At 36.9% G+C, this 12,780-nt stretch overlaps 1 protein-coding gene across 2 annotated transcripts in view; it reads right to left on the bottom strand.

Annotated features, from left to right (window-relative positions):
• Positions 1 to 8,884, bottom strand: part of LOC117984267 (uncharacterized) — a 121,399-nt gene extending 112,515 nt beyond the window's left edge. The window contains exon 1 of one of the 2 annotated variants that reach the window (XM_069500332.1): positions 8,646 to 8,884. The gene's annotated coding sequence lies outside the window, so the exon portion shown is untranslated. The remainder of the gene's footprint in view (positions 1 to 8,645) is intronic. The other variant, XM_034970890.2, reaches the window with a different exon arrangement.
• Positions 8,885 to 12,780: the final 3,896 nt, after the last annotated feature.

Below are 12,780 nucleotides of genomic sequence, written 5' to 3'. Positions count from 1 at the left end.
CTTTCGTTAAAAGCTATCTTCCCTGATTACACGAAGAAAACTTGCTACATAAAATATTAGACTATATCGACACCTCCCACGTAAGTTGTTGTATCCCCAAAACCGCAACTTTTCAGTAGAGCGTTTTAAAGATACAAATTGAAATTAAAGCTTCATTTTTCAATATTTTTTTGTGAAATTCGGTATATGGTTATAATTTACAGTACTTTTAACTATTCTGAAAAATACTTTATAAAAATACTTCAAATTTCTGAGATTTTGTTCATACAACATTTTACGTGGTGTTTTATCTTTGGAAAATGTTGTATGTGATACTTACAACAACTTACAGGGGAAAACAAGGACTGTGTGTCATTGTATGTGTTAATTACAACGGTGTACGTTGCTTAAATTATAAAAATAATATTGTATGTGTGATACTATTCATCATTTTCAACAAATAAAAGTCTTCTGCAGGACATAGGTCTCTTGTAGGGACTTTTAGTCACCACGCTCTTGCGTCTCCTGAATCCAGCGGCTCCCTGAGACTCATTCGATGTCATTTGTATACATAGTGTGGGTCTGCCAACGCTGCGCTTTCTGGTGTGAGGTTCAAGTACTTTAGGACCCCAACGTCTATGAGTCCTTTGAATTATGTGCCCCGGCCATTGCCACTTCAGCTTCCCAAACCGTTCATGTCAGGTACTCTGGCTTTTGGACAAATATCCTCATTCCAGATTTGATCACGTAGAGAAACTTCAAGTATAGCTGTCTCCATCACCCACTTAGTGACTCTGAACTTTCTTATGTGTCACATCTCAAATCCATAATATTATGTCATCACTGGCAACATGCGCTGTTCGAAGACTTTAGTTTCCGTACGCTGCCTAGCTGAATCGGACTCGGTGGCTGATCAGTTTCTCGAAATTGGACTTACCTAACTTGGTTGTGTGTCCCAGTTTTACACACTCTTCTATAGTTTTGAGCAAAGAGCTCTCAAAGACTACTGGGTGGGCCGAAACATAGGTATTAGACATGCTTTTCGTCTTAGTCATTTTCATTTTCAGGCCCACCTGTTATGAAACTTTAATAAGGTCACTGTGCAGTACATCCGGTTTCCCAGTCTCTGCGATAACAACTAAGTATGTCATCGAAAAATCGAAGGTGAGTAGCTATTGATGTTAATGTCAAGTGCATTCCAATCCAGAAGCTTAAAGACGTGTTCTAAAGTAGCAGTAAAGAGCTTCGGAGAGTTGCGTCTCCCGTTAAGTGTTACTCTCTGTCACTGCAATTGGATTGGCCTCCTCGTCTGGCCCTGTATGTGGACTGACATGGTGGTGTTTTCGTACAGGTACCTACTTCAGCATTTGTATGTACCGGTAGTCAATCCGGAATCTCAATAGCGACCTTAATACAGCCCAAATTTCCACTGAATCGAAAGCTTTCTCAAAGTTCACAAACGCTTAGCAAAGTGGCCGATTATAGTCTTCAGTTATATGTATGTATAAAATGTTGCAGCTTCTGAATGTGATCTATGGTGCTTAAGCTATTTGAGAATCAAGCTTGTTCAGGATGCTGAAAGTCGTCGAACCTATAAGACTGACTTACGATAACAACAGCTTGTAGACATGTCTATGTTTCTTCTTGAGTAATGTTTAACTTTGTAATTACAGTATGCAATAAACCAAATTAACTTGAATATAAGATTCACTATTAATTTGCACACCAGAAGGTACCTAGTAGAATGTGTAAGGTGACTCAATTAATACAAAAACTGCTTCTGTATGCAAATTCCAGTGAATAAACTATTATTTATTAAGGTGTTATCGCCTTTTTTGAAGAACAGGACCGTTACACTACAAACAAATCATCTTTTAAAATTTTGAAAATAAAATAATAAGAACCACTACGCTCCTGTGCGATGCTCTTATATTTTGCCAATATTTTTAAGCTCCTGCTCCACTCTATGATATCTTTCTTCTTCTGAGTCGTTCACTCTTGACAGAGTGGTCGTGGCTATGAATTTTTCACTGATGCTCGTGCGATCTCCCTCCAGCGACTTCTGTTGGTGGCATTATGTGCACACGTGGAGACAGGCGTGTTGGTTGCGGAGTGGATTAAGTCTGTCCACCTAGTTGGGGAACGCCCACGTGGTCGTGTGTCCTCCACCTGACCTTATACCACGAGGTGTTCGATGGTACCACTCTTCCTCGTAATGTGCCCAAAGAACTTGGTATGGTATCTTTAATCCGGCGTTAAAGTTCCGAAGTTGCGTGTTTGTGTATCAGAGATCTACCGGTAGGCAAATGCATCTGCTCTATATTGTAGTCACATTTGTTGTCTTTTTTCCATGAGCTTGAGAGTATGGTCATAGAAATTATTTATTATTTTCGGACGATAGGTCGTAAAGAAAGTCTCAACCACCTGGACAGTCCCTACCAACCTATTATTGGTAAGGTAGGCTCTGAAATAATACAATATTGTGTTGATTTTTGGTTACTTACATGATATCCTAGTGGTATTATAAGCGAGTACTTATTTCACTATCTATCTTAGGTTTACATCGTCATCAATCGAAACTTTAGCTTTGTTTTATTGGCGTACAATGTTGTATGTAAGAAAAAAAAAATGTCATAGCAACGTAAAATATAGCATGTGATCATACAATAAAATTTTGAGTAACAAATGCCGATGTAAAATGTTGTATGTATTGCTTAACACAAAAATCAATATAATTCTGCAACGTAAACGGTTGTATGTCATTATACAACACAGTTTTTTGTATCCTCAACGACGTAAATTGTTGTAAGTAATCTGTACAATAGTTTAGCTTGGCATCACTATTAACTTAGTAAAATATGATAATAGAATAAAAAAATGCGTAGACAACCGAGATATATCGGAGACTTGACTCACAAACCTGGTGTTTGAAGTCCGGCGTGATCTGTTGTATGTGTTACATACAAGGCGCAAATGCGTGACCTCGTCCTACGTAAAACGTTGTAAAGGTCGATGTGATGTTTTACGTCGTCGTCGTTTGTAAAATACAACATTATACGTCTCATAAGTACCTTAAAAAATAGCATTTTTAGCATTTTTTAAATTTGAATGTGTAAAATAGATAAAAATAGGCATTGTTATGTAAAAAACGCAAAATGCCAATTTTGTGGCTTACAACAACTTACGTGGGAGGTGTCGATATCTACCGACTTACACAATGTTTGATTTCCAAATTAAGCAAAATAAACGACTGTCAATGAAATAAGTGGCAATTTTTTTTAATAATATTTAAAATTATGTAGGTATGTACTACGGACTTACCTACTAAATACATTTATTATGTAAATTAAAAAATATAATATAGGTACTAGCTGACCTGCCCCGGCTTCGTTCGGGTGCAGTTTAGAAAATTGAGGGGGAGATTGAATTTAATTTTTCTCTTCGTAAGAACCATCCTCGTACCTACTTCAAGGAATATTATAAAAAAAGAATTAGCGAAATCGGTTCAGCTGTTGTCGAGATTTGCGATGAGCTCATTTCTTATTTCTCATTTTGTATTTATTTCGATATAGACTCATTACAAGCGCTTACGAAAGTCAGATCGGCATAGAACAACACATTTAGTGATTCATTTTTATATTATAGAAGAAGATGAATCAGCTTAAAAAATTTGAACATGGAGGTAGAGGTACTTGTCAGATGTGCGTAAATGACAGATACACTAAACAGATACATAACATAAGACGTCACTAATATTTAAGTGCCCGTGTGTTAGGGAGATAGAGCCATGGAACTAGGATAAAGCTTAGCTTATTACTAAGATGTTTCCACAATGAAGGCTTCATATTCATTCCATAATTTGAATTTTACAAATAGCACGTTGTAACTGTGATAGCCTAGTCCGGATATCCGCCTCCTAATCGGAATTCCTAGGTTCGATCCCGGTCACGCACCTCTAAGGCCTCGTTTACAGAGATGCGGGGCGTCGGGCGTTGCGATGGGCGGCGCGGCCCGCACTGTATTTAAACATATGGCGTTGTATGAGTGCGTTTACGGAGAAGCAATTTTATACGCGTTTGTTTGAGATGGAGCGTTTTTTGCGGCCGAGCCCGCGGATGGCATCGACGCGTCCCACGCGGCGTTCATCGTACTGTAAAAAAAACGTACGACGCGCCGCGAGACGCCACGCCACACGCAACGCGCAACGCCCCGCGTCTCCGTAAATGAGGCCTAACTTTTTGGAGCTCTGTGTGTTTTAAGTAATTAAATATCAGTTGCTTTAACGGTGAAGGAAAACATCGTGAGAAAACCTGCATGCCTGAGAGTTCTCCATAATGTTCTCAAAGGTGTGTAAAGTCTGCCGGTTTCGCATTTTGCAGCGTGGTAGACTATGGCCAAAACTCTTTACTCTGAGAGGAGACCCGTGCTCTGTAGTGAGCCGGCGATGGGTTGATCATAATGATGATGATGTTTCAAACAACAATTAAATTAGTCAGTTTTTATTATATAACCGGTATGGGTTCGAAACTAGTCGGGCTAACGTCGACTAAACACGTGAGTATAGCCGGGTGATAGATATTATATATAATGGAAATCACTCACGATATAGTTTAAACGCTAAAATAGTCCGTTTTGTTTATCTCCGTCTCACACTGTAGCAGTAACTACAGAATATTGTGTCCATAAAAAAGCCTCTGCTCTGTACTCGTACTTATATACAAAAGTGTAATATATGGACAATTGAAGTAATCGTATCGTATATGCACCATGCCAGAGCACGTCACATTTTCTAGCGTTATTTATCTATAGTTCCATCCTCAATCTCATTGACTACTATAGAATGATATTATGTATATTTGAATAGGTACCTACCCCAGCTACCGGCCTACTTACATAAAAATCCGGAACTGTTATAAAATATTGGTCTTTTATAATCAAAATTCACAAACACGAGTTTGTGAATAGGCTTAAAAGTATAATATAAAGGCAGGAGATTTCCCGAGGGTTCATCATTAGCTTGGCATAATATTATGTTAGTACCTACTTATGAATTGAAATACGTAGGTACCTATTTGTGTTTAGTAAGCGAGCTACAGTTTTACGACATAATCGGTTAAGTTTTGGACACATATTTTTAAAATTACACAGATTAAAATGTTTTCTGTATTACTGTCTCGGTACCTACTTTGATAAATTGAGACTTTTCACATTGAGTTTCTTAGGCGAGCCCTGTTGCGGGCTTGCTCGCAAAATATAAAATTAATAATTAAACAAAAGTATTTATTTCTCAAGGGTCAGTTTATGGTTTATATGATAATAATTTTTCTAATATTCTTTACAGATTTGGAAAAAAAATTCTACTGAGAAGAGCCACCAAGAAAATTCAGCGCCCTTATTATCAATACAATGTTTGTTCTTCAATCGAAACGGACGGAGTAACGGATTGACGTAATTTTTTGCATGGGTATAGTCAAAGACTGGAAAGTGACATAGACATTTATCAAGGAAAACTAAAGAGTTCCCACGGGATTGTTAAGAAACGAAATCCACGCGGACAAAGTCGCGGGCGTCAGCTAGTACCTAATAAAAGTAGTACTTCCAGTACTTACTGTCAGTGTTCTTACTTCCAGTACTTTTACAATACAGTGTGCGTTTTCTGACTACCTTAAAAAATCGCGCCCGCGCGTTTGCGTTTTTAATTTTCGCGTAATTGTTAAAATGTTAGGCACATATACAATTACGCGAAAAATTACATAGCTTTTACTAGTGCTAGTGCCCAAAAAACAAAATAGGTGTATTACAGATATAACAGCTGTAGACGTATTAAATATGTACTGTAAAATAAATATGAGTTCTTAAACAAATTATTAATTTCATCTTGCAAATGATAGAATCGTAATAAAACGACCTACTTACTTTAACTAGGTATTTACTTACCTACCAACTTTATGAAGAAATTAAAAGAGACGATAGGGAATAGTGAACTCCTGTCTTTTCTCTAATTAAGGAAGGTTCCTCAGTAACTTTTCCAAAGTCGCAAAATGGGAATGGTTGAATGGGAACAATGGTTCGCTTTGTTGTACGAATACAAAGTTCGCTGTAATATTTACATTTAAATAATATAATAAGCCTATTTTCTAAAATGAACTTTAAAGTTTTAAAGTTTCAAATGTAAGGCGGAAGTTAGTTTAAGGCACATGGCATGTACAAATGCTCAATGACAAGTGAGGAGTAGGTAAGTATCCAGTTCAAAACCAGTTCACTCTGCCGATACATTCATGATGATCGATTACTAACTTCCCGGAAAAAAACATAAAAATACACCAAATTAAATAGAGTTTTCATAAGAAAAATACAAGATTGTAAAAATACGAAAATACTTTTGTTTAATATAAATCAACATTGTTTTCATATCCTAAAAACTTTCAGTGCTACTCACGGAATAGGTAATAAAAAACCGGCCAAGTGCGAGTCAGAATCGCGCACTGAGGGTTCCATACTACAGTCGTATTTTTCGACATTTTTCACGATAAATCAGAAACTATTATGCATAAAAATAAATAAAAATCAAATTTAGAAAGTATAGGTATGATATGATACATTCTATAGAACTTACTTTAAAAATTGAAAATACTAATTATTGGTTCATGAACATTTTTTTTGTGATGTAACCACAAATTCCAGGTTTTCGAATTTTTCCCTTAATGTCTGCTATAAAACATACCTACCTGCCAAATTTCATGATTCTAGGTCAACGGAAAGTACCCTGTAGGTTACTTGACAGACAGACAACGAAGTGATCATGTAAGGGTTCCTTTTTTCCTTTTGAGGTACGGAATGCTAGAAATAATATTCAAAAGATTAAAACAACAAACAACAACTTTAAGCCTAGACTCCGGCGTATGCAGTAAAATCTCCCTGAAAACTTATGCCTCATCTAATATTTATTAGATTCCGTGCGGTAAAGCACTTTGTGGAAGCGCATCACCTGAATTACCTACTGCAGCAACTGTGGGTACGACAGGATAAGCTCTAAAACCTTTATCTAACAGGCCCCATACACTCGTACGAGATGATTAGTAGTCACTCTGCGGTCGTTTCAGGTTAATCGAAATCACTATGGACCTCGAAATACGCTTACACAGTTCTACAGCTCTATCTTACTCTGCATAGTCACTTAGTACATACCTAGTAGCACCGTTAAATATCACTTGCTTTAAAGGAATCCACCCATCGCTGGCTCACTGCAGAACACGGGTCTCCTCTCAGAGTGAGAAGGGTTTGGCCATATTCTACCATGCTGGCCATGTGCGGATTGGTAGACTTCACACACCTTTGAGAACATTATGGAGAACTTTCCGGCATGCAGGTTACCTCAAGAAACCTTCATCGGTCGGGGGTTCAATCCCGATTCCCGGCACGCACCTCAATTTTTTGGGGTTATGTGTACTTGCTTTAATGGTGAAGGAAAATATCGTGAGGAAACTTGCAAACCTGTTCGTCATTTTTCCACTTAATTTTTCATCTGCACATGAGAACACAGGTGTGTGAAGTCTAATAAACCGCACTTGGCCAGCATGGTGGACTATGGCCAAACTCTTATCGTTCTGAGAGGAGACCCGTGATCAGGGAGACCCGTACTCAGTAGTTAGCCGGTGATGGGTTAATTACACAGATTACAGAAGCTTCTTTTATCTATGGTTAATTACCTATGATGTTTATGAATATCAAGAACAACAAAAGAAACACATTGCCTAAAATTATACCTATAATTCAATGATCAACAATGATGCAGGCTAGATCATATTATATTAATTTACCTACCATCCGCAAGCTATAGGTAGGTACCTATAGTTTGTACCATTTTCCAAATTATTATAATAATTTATGCTCCCTGTTAAGCTTTTGACTAACATGCCACGGTTTTGCATAATGTTTATTAAAATCGGCTTAATATAATTAAGTGCATTAATTATTAATGTGAAATTATTATTGATATACTTAACCATTAATCATATTTATTATTGCAAATAATGCTAATTTATTGTCAATTAGTAAGCACGTACGTAGGCAGTGTAGTGAAGTACTAACTAAAATTTACTTTATTGCATGACGAATACATTTTAATTATCTAGGTACCATTAACTTCATGCCAGGATGTTATCACAAGCGATATAGACTATGAAAGCCGGAGTATGATTTTCGTCTGAAGAACTGACTTTTTTTCAAAAGTGATTTTATTTATATTATTTTAAATTACATACTGTAAACGGTAAAAGCCTAGCACTTTTCCTACTGGCCTACAACTATTTATCATTTTTGTCATGTGTGGTGGTAGGTACCTATAGTAAATTAGCTTTAAGCTAGTAGAATGTAGATACCTATACAGTGTCTATAACTTACTGTTGCTTTACAGCAATTTTAATATGTACCTATAGGTAATCACTTTTGAAAGAAAAATCTAGCTCTCGTGGCCTTAGGCGGACCTGACTACGGAAGTTTTTATTATTAAGATACATACTTATCTACATAAGTTTATTATAAGCACGTCCAAAATCGGATTTCAGTAATATCCACATGACGTATATTCAAGATTTTTTAAATAACCATAAGTAAAAAAGTTTCGTCTAAACAAACGAATGAGATATAAATTAAAAAAAAAATACTTACACATGATTCATTAAAAACCAATCATCCAATAAAATAGTTCCATTACTATATAACAGTTTCCAAACTCGAGATCACGTAATAATTCTATCACAGAGCACTGCATAAATTGCACAAATTGCATCCAATTTCATTCGGGGCACACCGCACTTTTCTTTGGTTGAAAACTTACTCGGGAAAGTTTACGTCTCGGGTCGAGGCGGCGGCGATAGTATGAAGCAACGTGCACGAGGCGCGGGGAACGACACGAAAGTGACTGCGAGCGGGGACACCACTAGGGCAGTCCGCCCTCCTGTTGCTGGTTTCGCCCGCCCCATTTGATTAACCTTATCAATAAATGTGATTTATACATAGCCTTCCCTTACAATATTTTATCGATAAACCTCAGCTGCTTATCAAACTTTGAACTAACGAATTGTTCATTCAAATAAATGCACCGAAATATAACACTTAATATAACACTTGATATAACGCCGTAATGTGCCGCCCTGCGTAGATTTTTTGTAAGTACAACTTATACTTCTATGGCTGAAACAAACAAAAACATTTCATAGAACTAGCTTATTCCCGCGACTTCGTCCGCGTGGACTACACTTTCGAACCTACTTTTCCCCTGAGGAGTTGAAATTTACAAAAATCCTTTCTTAGCGGATGTCTAATAATAGCGTCATGCATATAATAGCATGCATGCCTCAGCACAGAATAATATAATAGTACTAAGCCTCAGCCCGATCCGTCCAGTATTTGAGTTGTGCGTTTATAGATCAGTCAGTCAGCTTTTCATTTACAAGTCACTGTATGAAGGCATTCATAGCTACAGTGCACAACAGACGGAAACGTTTAAGTGCGGAAACCAGCCCAGAATGAAGAAGAAGAAGAAGAAGCTACAGTGCAAAGCACGCGCTGAAGACACGCTCCTGCACTCGCGCCTTCATATTCAGCGTCACGCGCTGCACTGCAGTGTGACCTGTTTCATACAGTAGGTAGGTTGCAAACTAGATTATTTTGACTTCGTCGGCGTGGATTTACGTTTTTTAAACATTCTATATTGAAACTCAAAATCCTTCCTAACCGTACTCTTGGGGTACTCAATCCTTCCTTACCGCACTCTTGGGGTACTCAATCATCATCATCATCATCGTCAACAACCGACCCTCTAAGCTATTGGTTTTTCGAAGTACGAGCATAGTATGAAACGCAAGAATAAAATAAGCTCTAGTAAATAGTACACGCGTACGCGCGTGTTTAGTGTGACGTTTTTTCGTCTAGTTATCGTCACTCGTCTTGTATGGTTCAGGCTTTATGCGTGATAAATGATGAATATTTCGTGAAAGCTCCTGTCGCGCGGCTGCTGAATTGGTTCACTTTATTCGTTTAACATTATTAATTAATGTAATTTACATAGCATTTTGTTAACTATAACGTTTTATAGAAAAACTTCACTCAGGCAAAGTTTAAGCTAACGTATTCGAAGAATTTTAAATTCGTATGAAAATTCCCACTTACCATTGCTAGAAAATTTTACTCGTTCATTTTAATAGGCAAAATACAATAAATAGAGTATCAAATTTTAGTTCATTTATTTGAAAACATTCGTATACACAGTGTAATTTTAAAACCTAGTTACCAATATTTTGGTTTACCTACTTAGTTTGAATTTATCTTATAATAAAGTATCTTATAGTAAGGACTAGCTGATGCCCGCGATTTAGGTGCAGGAACCATATTATTATGATTTCCCGTAGATGACTTAGATAGCCTAGATGACGACACCTTACATAATAATTTACTACCTTTCTGCACAAGTTCCCTCAAAATCGGTTCATTGGTTTCACAAAATGTAAAATTTTGTAAATCCGACATGATGTAGAGAAAGATCGGGAAACTCGCGAGGTGAACAGAAAATCTCAAGCAACTTGCTGGGAGCCCCAAGACCGTGTTCAGTAGAATATTTATTCGTCATATGATGTGATGTAAGAGACCCTTGGCTTTCGCTTGACTACCCATCCAATAATAACTTTACCATTCGTCTTCCAATAATAATTTTATTAGCTACAAAGTCTGTTCAACAAAAGTACAAATTCATATTCATTGTATTGTTTGTTGAAACAATTTAAACTTGAAGAGTGCACTAATCCACGGCCCAAACGATATACACTGTTATTTAAATATTCTGAGCGCTAACGTTAGTTACTATTGTTGGTGTTTCCAAGCTTTAGATAGGATAGGATAGTTATTTGGGTCGGTTGACAGTTTGCTTATTCAAGGGACAAAAGTTTATTGGGAGCTTATTTGTATGCATAACATAAATGTATGCAACCGTATTCGAAAGGTGTTTTTACAGTTCCATAGTGAAACAAGGGAACCCTTATAGTTTCGTCGTATCTGTCTGTCCGTTTCTTTAGATGTCACAAGTATTGTTTATAACACCGCTATTTAACTTATCATTCAAACCAGGATTTTTTAAAATTTTTATTCAGGTACATGTTAGCCCTTAACTGCAATCTCACCTGATAGTAAGTGATGCAGTCTAAGATGGAAGCGGGCTAACCTGGAAGGGGTATGGGAGTTTTATTAAAACCATGCCCCTTTGGTTTCTACACGACATCGTACCGGAACGCTGAATCGCTTGACGGCACGGCTTTGCCGGTAGGGTGGTAACTAGCCACGGCCGAAGCCTCCCACCAGACCAGACCAGAAATTTAGAAATTATAAAATTCCAAACTCCTGCCGGGAATCGAACCCGGGACCTCCTAGTAATAAGACCACAGCGCTTACCACTGCGCTAGGGAGGTCGTCATCGAGGATAATGCTTTGCCTGTATTTTACCACTGGTCGACGGTCGTTAACATAACCTAATTGAGCAGTAACATCAAACCACACCATATACATATAGATAGGGACATATTGTTAGCGAAGCTAGATTCACTACAATTATTTCACTGTTTTGAATTTAATCATGTTTAATGTGTTGGAATAGTTTCGGCATAGGTATTTTGATACGTTATAATTATAATAATAACATTCATAATAATTAGTATAATAGGATCGTAAGGTCCCGTGGGCATAACAATTATTGTTTAAATGTAATCACTGATCCATTATCACCATAGATAACAGAAACTACTCAGTGATTATTATCTACAGTACATATTTACTTCGTTTTGAAGCTTCAAACATTTGTCTTCCAAAAAACGTGGTATTTCCGAAATTCATACAGTTCCGGTCACAAGCCAATTTTTTTATACAAGTAGCTGTATTTTCAGACCTTTAACTAGAAGTTTGGCTATAGCTAAAATGATTTAAGTACCTATGTACTACAGTTCGAATGCTTACAAAAGTTTATTGGGAGCTTATTTGTATGCATAACATAAATGTATGCAAACATAAATGTGTCCTTTTTTAGTTAAACCATTCCATTGCAGCCAAATAGTTTTTTTTAAATTTACTACTGAACGGAAAAGATTTGCGTTATTTAGCGCTTCCTAATTTATATTTCAAAAATAAGACAATAGTTTTAGGGATTTGAACCGCCAACCTTTCGGATTTCAATGCGCTTCTGAACCGTTGAGCTATTGAAGCTATTGTATAACATTTACCAATACAATAATTTCTTTATCCAGGATTAGCCATTAAATGATATCTAAATTTAAGGAAATGGTAAACGAGTGAAAATTTACAGCTCTTAAAAGCATTTTCGTATCCCATTGTGTAGGTACGAGCATCCTACGTGTATAAAATGCATCCGCACACATTATGCAGAGCCTGTGGAGCGGCAAATCGATATTTGTTAAGCTATTTTAAAAATAAAACAATGTGCTCACCCACATAACAAATGCATTTTTAGTAACCCTTTACATATTAAGTAATACGGAGTTCCCTCGGATGAGATACGGTTATCGTTTACGAAAATAATTGTGCTGGATATGGATTTAGTTTAGACTAAGTGCTTGCCACCTCCTCCGCGTGGATATTTAGGTAGGTATTTTAATAAAATCCCGCAGAAACTCTTCGATTTTCTGCAATAATAAATACTTAGCCTAGGTATATAAATGTTAATTCAGGGTAGGTATCTATCTGCATTCCAAATTTCAACCAAATCGGTTCAGTGATTATGGCGTGAAGGACTAACAA

This window comes from Maniola hyperantus, chromosome 8, assembly GCF_902806685.2.
Source record: "Maniola hyperantus chromosome 8, iAphHyp1.2, whole genome shotgun sequence".
NCBI lineage: Eukaryota > Metazoa > Arthropoda > Insecta > Lepidoptera > Nymphalidae > Maniola > Maniola hyperantus.
The sequence above is the reverse complement of the archived record's forward strand: the minus strand, read 5'-3'. Positions and strand labels throughout refer to the sequence as shown.